Genomic DNA, 7,382 nt, shown 5'->3' with positions numbered 1-7,382 from the left:
CTCTGCATGGAAAATAAACTTTTTCTCAGCATGCTTTCATTTCTGCACTGACAAATATTTGGTGACATTCTGCATGCCACATTACTGAAAGATGCACATAACATAAACACTAAACAGGAAAGACACAGCCCCTGGTTGCCACTGTGTTAAGTATTGGGGGTACAGGGTAGAGGAATAAAGGAGAAAAATCAGACTCACTTCACCATTTATTGCCTTATAACTTCTCTCCCTACCCAAACTCCTACCCTGCCACGTAAAGAAAGCTCTTCTAGCCATATAACCTTTATGTTTCAGTATATCTAAGTGTTTATATATAGCATGAATATGTGTTTGTATTTTATATATTATAACATATTAAGATAATGAACTAGAGTGATAGCACTGCAGGTAGGGCGTTTGCCTTGCACAGGGCCTACCCGGGTTCAATTCCTCCATCCCTCTCGGAGAGCCCGGCAAGCTACTGAGAGTATCCCACCGCAGGGCAGAGTCTGGCAAACTACTTGTGGTGTATTCGATATGCCCAAAACAGTAACAACAGTCTCACAATGGAGACATTACTGGTGCCCGCTCGAGCAAATCAGTGCTAAAGTGCTAAGATAATACCGTAAACAGAGTACCTGAGGACTGTTACTATGACTCTCAGCACTGCCGGAAGGGAAGCCTATGATAGTGGTGCTATAACCCATGAAGATGATTCGGACTGTGAGCAGGCTCAGATCCCTCCAGGGAGTGGAGTTTCCTGATGTCCCTCAGGAAGCTGGGTACTAGCAATGACAGTCAGGGGGCGCTCAGAGACAGGGCACCCCTTGCAGGGAGATCTCGACTCTCTCCTATATTCATCCTTTCTCAGGCTTGTACTTCAAAGCCTATCGATGGGAATACTGATGCTAATTCTCAGGCTGGGTAATTTTTTTTCCAAGGTACAGGACCCAAACCTACTAATCCTAATGCTTGAAGCTTAGGGTGAACATCTCAGAGAGCTGTGGCAAAGCAAATTTAACAAAAACAGACCCAGATTTAACAAAAACAGACCTAGATTTAAGCATTCGGCATACCTTTTTGGCACTAGAAACTGAAGCTTGCTCTCACTGTTCAGTAAACCACATTCTCTAACATCTGATTCCTCCACAATATTGCTAAAGGACAAATTTCAAGAGCATTTTTTCCAAGATAAAAGGTAGAGAGTATGTGTGAGTGGTTATTAATGATATATGCTAAAATATTATTTGGGAGGGACTTAGAGATAGTACAAGGGCTAAAGCACTTGCCAGCAGGCTGCCAACCCTATTTCAATCCCCAGCACCACATCTGATCCCGTGAACCCATCAGAGGAGATCCCTATACACAGAACCAGGAGTAAGGGTGGTCCAAAAGGAAAGACAAAAATTGTTATCGCATACTTTGGATTTTATCATGACTACTTTCAATCATTTGTCCCTCCAACACAGTTATTGAATGCTTCTTACATGCCATTTTGCTACATACAGAGGACTCAGGAGTTACCCCCAGCCCAATCTGTTTGCTGCATTCATGTACTTCAAAATGGAGACATCCTAAATGTGACCAGCAGGGCTCTAGTCCATCCCAGCAAGTGATCTGTAAGATGTTTTCAATGTCTATATCCTATACGTTCCTCCAAGAATAGCTTCAAATTGATAATTCCTAATTCTCCAGGTTTTTCACCATTCTAAGAGGGAACTTCCTGCATTTCTGAAACCACGTAGCTTTGGATTTTGCTAGGTGTCGCACATTACTGCCTTACAGTGAGAAATGTATGAAAGTGTATTCTGGGTCACAAATACTTGGTGTCAGCAAATTGCTTAAGAGTTCACCAAATCACATGGAGGAAAATGTAGGCAGAACTCTCCATGACATTGAAGCTAAAAGCATCTTTAAGGATGAAGCACCATTGACCAAGCAAGTGGAAGCAAACATAAACAAATGGGACTACATCAAACTAAGAATCTACTGCACTTCAAAAGAAACAGTGACCAAAATACAGAGAGTCCATGGAATGGGAAAGAATATTTACCCAATACCTATCTGATAAGGGGTTAATATCCAGGATATACAAGACACTAGTAGAATTATACAAGAAAAATCCTCCAATCCCATCAAAAAATTGGGAGAAGAAATGAACAGAAGCTTCCTCAAAAAAGAAATACAAATGGCCAAAAGGTATATGAAAAAAATGCTCTACATCAGTAATCAACAGGGAGATTCAAATCAAAACAACAATGATATATCATTTCACACAACAAAGACTGGCACATATCAAAAAGAAAAAAGAAAACAAGAACAACCAGGTGTGACCCAAAAAGCAAAAAAAAAAAAAAAAAAAAGTTACATTCTGGGGCTGGAGAGACAGTACAGTGCACAGGGCATTCGCCTTGCATACAGCAGAAGCGGGTTCAATCCCCAGCATCCCATCTAGTCCCTTGAGCACGGACAGGACTGATTCCTCAGTGCAGAGCGAGGGGTAAGCCCTGAGTACAGTGGGTGTGACCCAAAACAAATCAAAACAGTTACATTCCTAACTAGCCTCTAGCTCAGGAGTTCCCGGATTCATTTGATCTACCACCCCCTTTTCAGAAAAAAAAAAGTCAGTGCCCCAGAGAAATCTATTTAAGCAAACCAACAAAAGAGTCTTCCCACCCCTAACTGCACCTGTGGCTACTTCCGGGTCCTCCTGGTTCATGCCAGAGCCCTCCCTCTCCCCCAGCAGGCATGGTATAGCCCACTCCAGGAAACAAAGCTCTAGCCAACCCGAAAGCTACTTCTAATGAATTGCAACAAAGAAACAGTTATTTAGAAGGTTTTTACTCGAATTTCAGTTCAAATCCAGGAGCTGGGAACTGGGTGGGGGAAGAGCACTCGAGAGATTATTTGTTAGTATTGCACAATTGCTAAATAAGTACAAAGCCTTGATTGAGAGCCTAATTGCTCGTCGATCTGGCACTTGATCATCACTAAATTCTCCCTTGTCAAAATCTCTGCTGAAAACACTAGGTTAGAAAAAAAAATCTCAGGGGTGGAGGTGGGAGGATGAAACCAACTACTTAGAAATGAGAGTACACTCTTAGGAAGAACATCCACCTGGGTGAATATAAATGTGTTCTAAAAACCTTTAGTCTGTGTTGCTAGAATGCATATTTATCAGATATTTGAATTTTTGGTTATATCGTCCAAAATTTGACAATATGATAGATGATTATTAGACCAAATATTAAGGTAAAAGTATGTTTTCCAGCACAAGAAGCTATTAATTTCCTTTATTTGAAGTTTTTATTTTAACATGCAATGTAGACATTTAAACACCAGAGGACAGTGTGTGAATGAAAACAAAGTCCCATTACTATTCACCCAGCTCAGTTCATTTACTTAGAACATCAAAGTAGAAATCTTAATTTTAAGTGGTTTTCCCCAAAGATATTTTATATCATTTTATGCTTCAGAAATTAAAAGTAGAAATTGATAGAAATGTGATTCATGAGACCAACTAATCAAGTTAATTTGAATCATAATGGAAATTAGAAAGATTAATTTCATAAGCAATCATTAATAATGGAAGCTCTCATGTTCGAATAATCAAAGCTTTAAGTATTATATGGTAATTAATTCATTACTATGGGTCGAATATTTTTAAATAGCTCAAATCTTTCTTGCTTTGGTATAGTTATTAATAGCAATCCAGAGGAAAGAAAAGCTAAAAGATTTCTTTAGAAAAGTTCTTTGTTTTTTTCTTTAAAGAATGAGAAAAAAGTTGAGTTCATATTATTAAACATGAAACTTGCTCATTAGTAATTTTTCTTTAACCACGGAAGAAGCCACTGTCAGACCTTTGTGAAAGTGGAAAGAATTGTGCTCTTGACAAGGAAATGGCTTAAGGTGGAAATTAATTCTGTTATTTACCATTCAGTGTTAAACCTAACATTTTGTATACGTTTTATTTCATTTAAAAATAATTTGGAACTTGATTTTCAAAATTTCTACGCATTCACCATTTCCCATTTCTCCATTGTGAGACTTGTTGTTACTGTTTTTTTTTCCCACAGTATATGCTAAAAAAATAGCCAACTAGTTATATTTCTCATTTGCAATGCCCCTGTACTTTTCCATACTCAAATTCGTATGCAAAACATCCGCTATGATGAGGTACATGCAAAAATCAAGATACAATTGTACTTGGAATTTCTTTCAAACATTACCTCCTTAGAAATTTTAGACTTGACACTAAAATAGTAAAAATTATAGTTTTTAAGTGATGTGCTCTCTAGAATGTAATGTGTTCTTATCATATATTAAGATGATATCATGTGTAAAAATCTTTTAGATGAACAGAACTGTTTTTGCTTTCTACATGTTCTGTCCACTTTTTTTTTTTTTTTTAGTTTTCTAAATGATCTGGATTCTCCCTGGTTTTGACTTTATGTGACTTCTGTGCTACTAACTGTATGCATTCCTTCAGTCAAGAAGTATTTATTGAGGATCTGAGAACAAAAGAGGGATCCAGGCAGAGTCTTGCAAAATCTCCGTGATTTTGAGAGTTTAAAAGAAACCCAGTGTAACTGGCCCACTGATATGAAGGATGAAGAAAGTGTCAGATGCATTGTATACCAAAGGGTCTGGGAGACTAGGGAAGGGGCTTGGAATTTATTTTAACTTCACTTGGGCACACTGAAGCTTTTTGAGCAGGGAAATGATTGCATTGATTTTTCTCTTTAAAATATCACTATGTCAAGGAAGGAAGTTCCAAGGTCAATGAGAAGCTAGGATGATGGATAGACTCCCTCTGTAGTAGCCAAGAGGACTGCAAAGGTATTTAAGGGTTACAGGAGATGGGCCGTCTGACAGGTTGGCCATGGCACGTGAGGTTTAGAGAATAGTCAGTGATGGCTTCTGTATTTTCAGCTGAGAACCCTGATGAGAAAAATCCTTAGTGAGAAACACGGATGAAGGGAGGAACTGCTTAGCCTGTGTGTGATACAGTTGAAGTGACTGAAATACTCAGTAGAAAAACTGAGTTGACAACTAGGTACAGGAATCTGAGAGTCAAGGAAGAAGTCAGAGCTGAATAGCTAAAATGGAGATTCCTGTGAAATATCAGACAACAGGAGAAGAAAAATAGTATGTAAATTTTAAATAGAAAAATGTGACTGAAGAAGTACAACCGAAAAATCATTTTGAATGAAGAGTGCATCAAGAGTTGAAAACTCTAAAGATAAAGTGACTCCTTCATTAGCATCAAACAAAAGGGTTAAAAATCTTAGATTCCATACAGGACCTTAGCCTATAAAATGATCTTTGCTTAGGGAAATAGATTTATAATTGCATGCAGTTTCTAATTCACAGCAACACTTGAGACTACTTTCCTACCAATTAAAATGATTATACCTCATAAATATTATATGGAACATATGCTCCCACAATGGGTTATGACCAAGGGACTAAGCTTTTGTTTTTAATTCTTTTATTTTTCTCTTGTTTGTAACTCTTTGTAAAAGCAAGACAAGGAAATTAGGATCCATGAATAAGGTATGATATACACTAAAGTGACTAGTTTAATATACTTAACCTCTCTCTCTCACATTTCTCAAAATTCCAAGTTTTCTTTTCCATCTTGAATGCTCATTATTTTTTATAAATTATAACCAATATATAGAACCTCATTTTCCAGTTTATTGTCCTTGTTTGAGAAATTTAAACACATTTCTTAATGTAGGAAATTACAGGTAACAAGATTCTAATGTATCAGAAATTACAAAAACGTGTTAAGCCCCAACTTCCACAGTACTCGTTATCAAAATAAATGTTTTAAGCTTTTCCTTCTAAGTAAGAAATGTAAGCATATATTTCCACAAGTCAGGAGCCATGGGGTGTGTGTGGTGGGGGGTGAGGGGGAGTTGGGAGTGATGAACACTTCAAATAGTAGTTTCAAGTCCAGCCTTAATAGAACTAAGACTTCCATTTTCAAACCACAAAGCTTCTCTCCCCACAAAGGTTAATAAGTGAACACATACACACCCACACCCACACCCCCCCCCACACACACACAGAGGCTCATGTGCACACCTAAATGGTTACATAGTTATTTACTTATGCTACCTCCAGTGAGTTTTTATTTATGCTGTTTCCAGAAGATGTCAAAAAAGAATTAGTTGAACAACAAGATATATTGATCGTGGAACCATTCTTACTGAGTTGACTGAAACAACATAACACCTTAAACTGTAGCAAAACAACACTAATTCTTTCCAGCAAATGCTTTCTTTCAAACTTAAAATGTATTTATTTTATTTCTTTAGATTATTCTCTAACTCTGGCCTGGAGCTTCCCACATTAGTCTCTTGTGGCCTCTTCTGCTTAATCTTCTGCCTTCAGTTCTTTCCTGGAAAAACCTTGCCTGTCCAACTCTATCAGGTTATGCTTCCTCAATGACCGCTTTGATTATGTTACTTCCCTGTTCAGACACGTTGATGGTTTACTCTTTCCCCGGACTTGCAACGCGCCTCTAGCTGGCAGGCCACTACTCTCATTTACATGCTCTTCAGTCCAGCCAACCTGAGCTGTCTCCACTACTTTGAGAAGCACTTTGGGAGTGCTTTGGGACTTCCTTGAGAACTTTTCATCTGTATCCGATTTATCTTTTTGATGGCTTAAAATGTATTTTCATAGGGGCTGGAGTGATAGCACAGCGGATAGGCGTTTGCCTTGCAAACGGCTGACCTGGTTTCGATTCCCAGCATCCCATATGGTCCCCTGAGCATGGCCAGGGGTAATTCCTGAGTGCAGAGCCAGGAGTGACCCCTGAGCATCGCTGGGTGTGACCCAAAAGGCAAAAAAAAAAGTATTTTCATAGATAGATATTGTATTGCTATTCCATATCTCAGAAAAACTCCAACGATGTAAATAGCAGGGGGAAATCCAATACCACACACTAATAAAAATGCACAGCATAGCCACCTAAGATAGTTAAGGCTAAACTACTGTTGACTTCCTGCTTATAACAACTCTGTTACTGGGACCAGAGAGAAAGTATAGCAAGTAGGGCACTTGCCTTGCACATGGCCAGTCTAGGTTCAGTCCCTGGTTTCTCATATGGTCCCCTGATCACCACCAGTAGTAATTCCTGAGTGCAGAGCCAGGAGTAACCCCTGAGCATTGCTGGTGTAGCCCAACAACAACAACAACAACAACAACAATAAGAAGCACTATAGCACTGTAGTCCCTTTGTTCATCGATTTGCTTGAGAGGGCACCAGTAACGTCTTCATTATGAGACTTGCTGTTACTGTTTTTGGCATATCGAATACTCCACGGGTAGCTTGCCAGGCTCTGCCATGTGGGCAGGATACTCTCGGTAGCTTGCCGGACTCTCTGAGA

Source organism: Sorex araneus, chromosome X, assembly GCF_027595985.1.
Source record: "Sorex araneus isolate mSorAra2 chromosome X, mSorAra2.pri, whole genome shotgun sequence".
NCBI classification, from domain to species: domain Eukaryota; kingdom Metazoa; phylum Chordata; class Mammalia; order Eulipotyphla; family Soricidae; genus Sorex; species Sorex araneus.
This window is presented reverse-complemented; position numbering follows the sequence as displayed.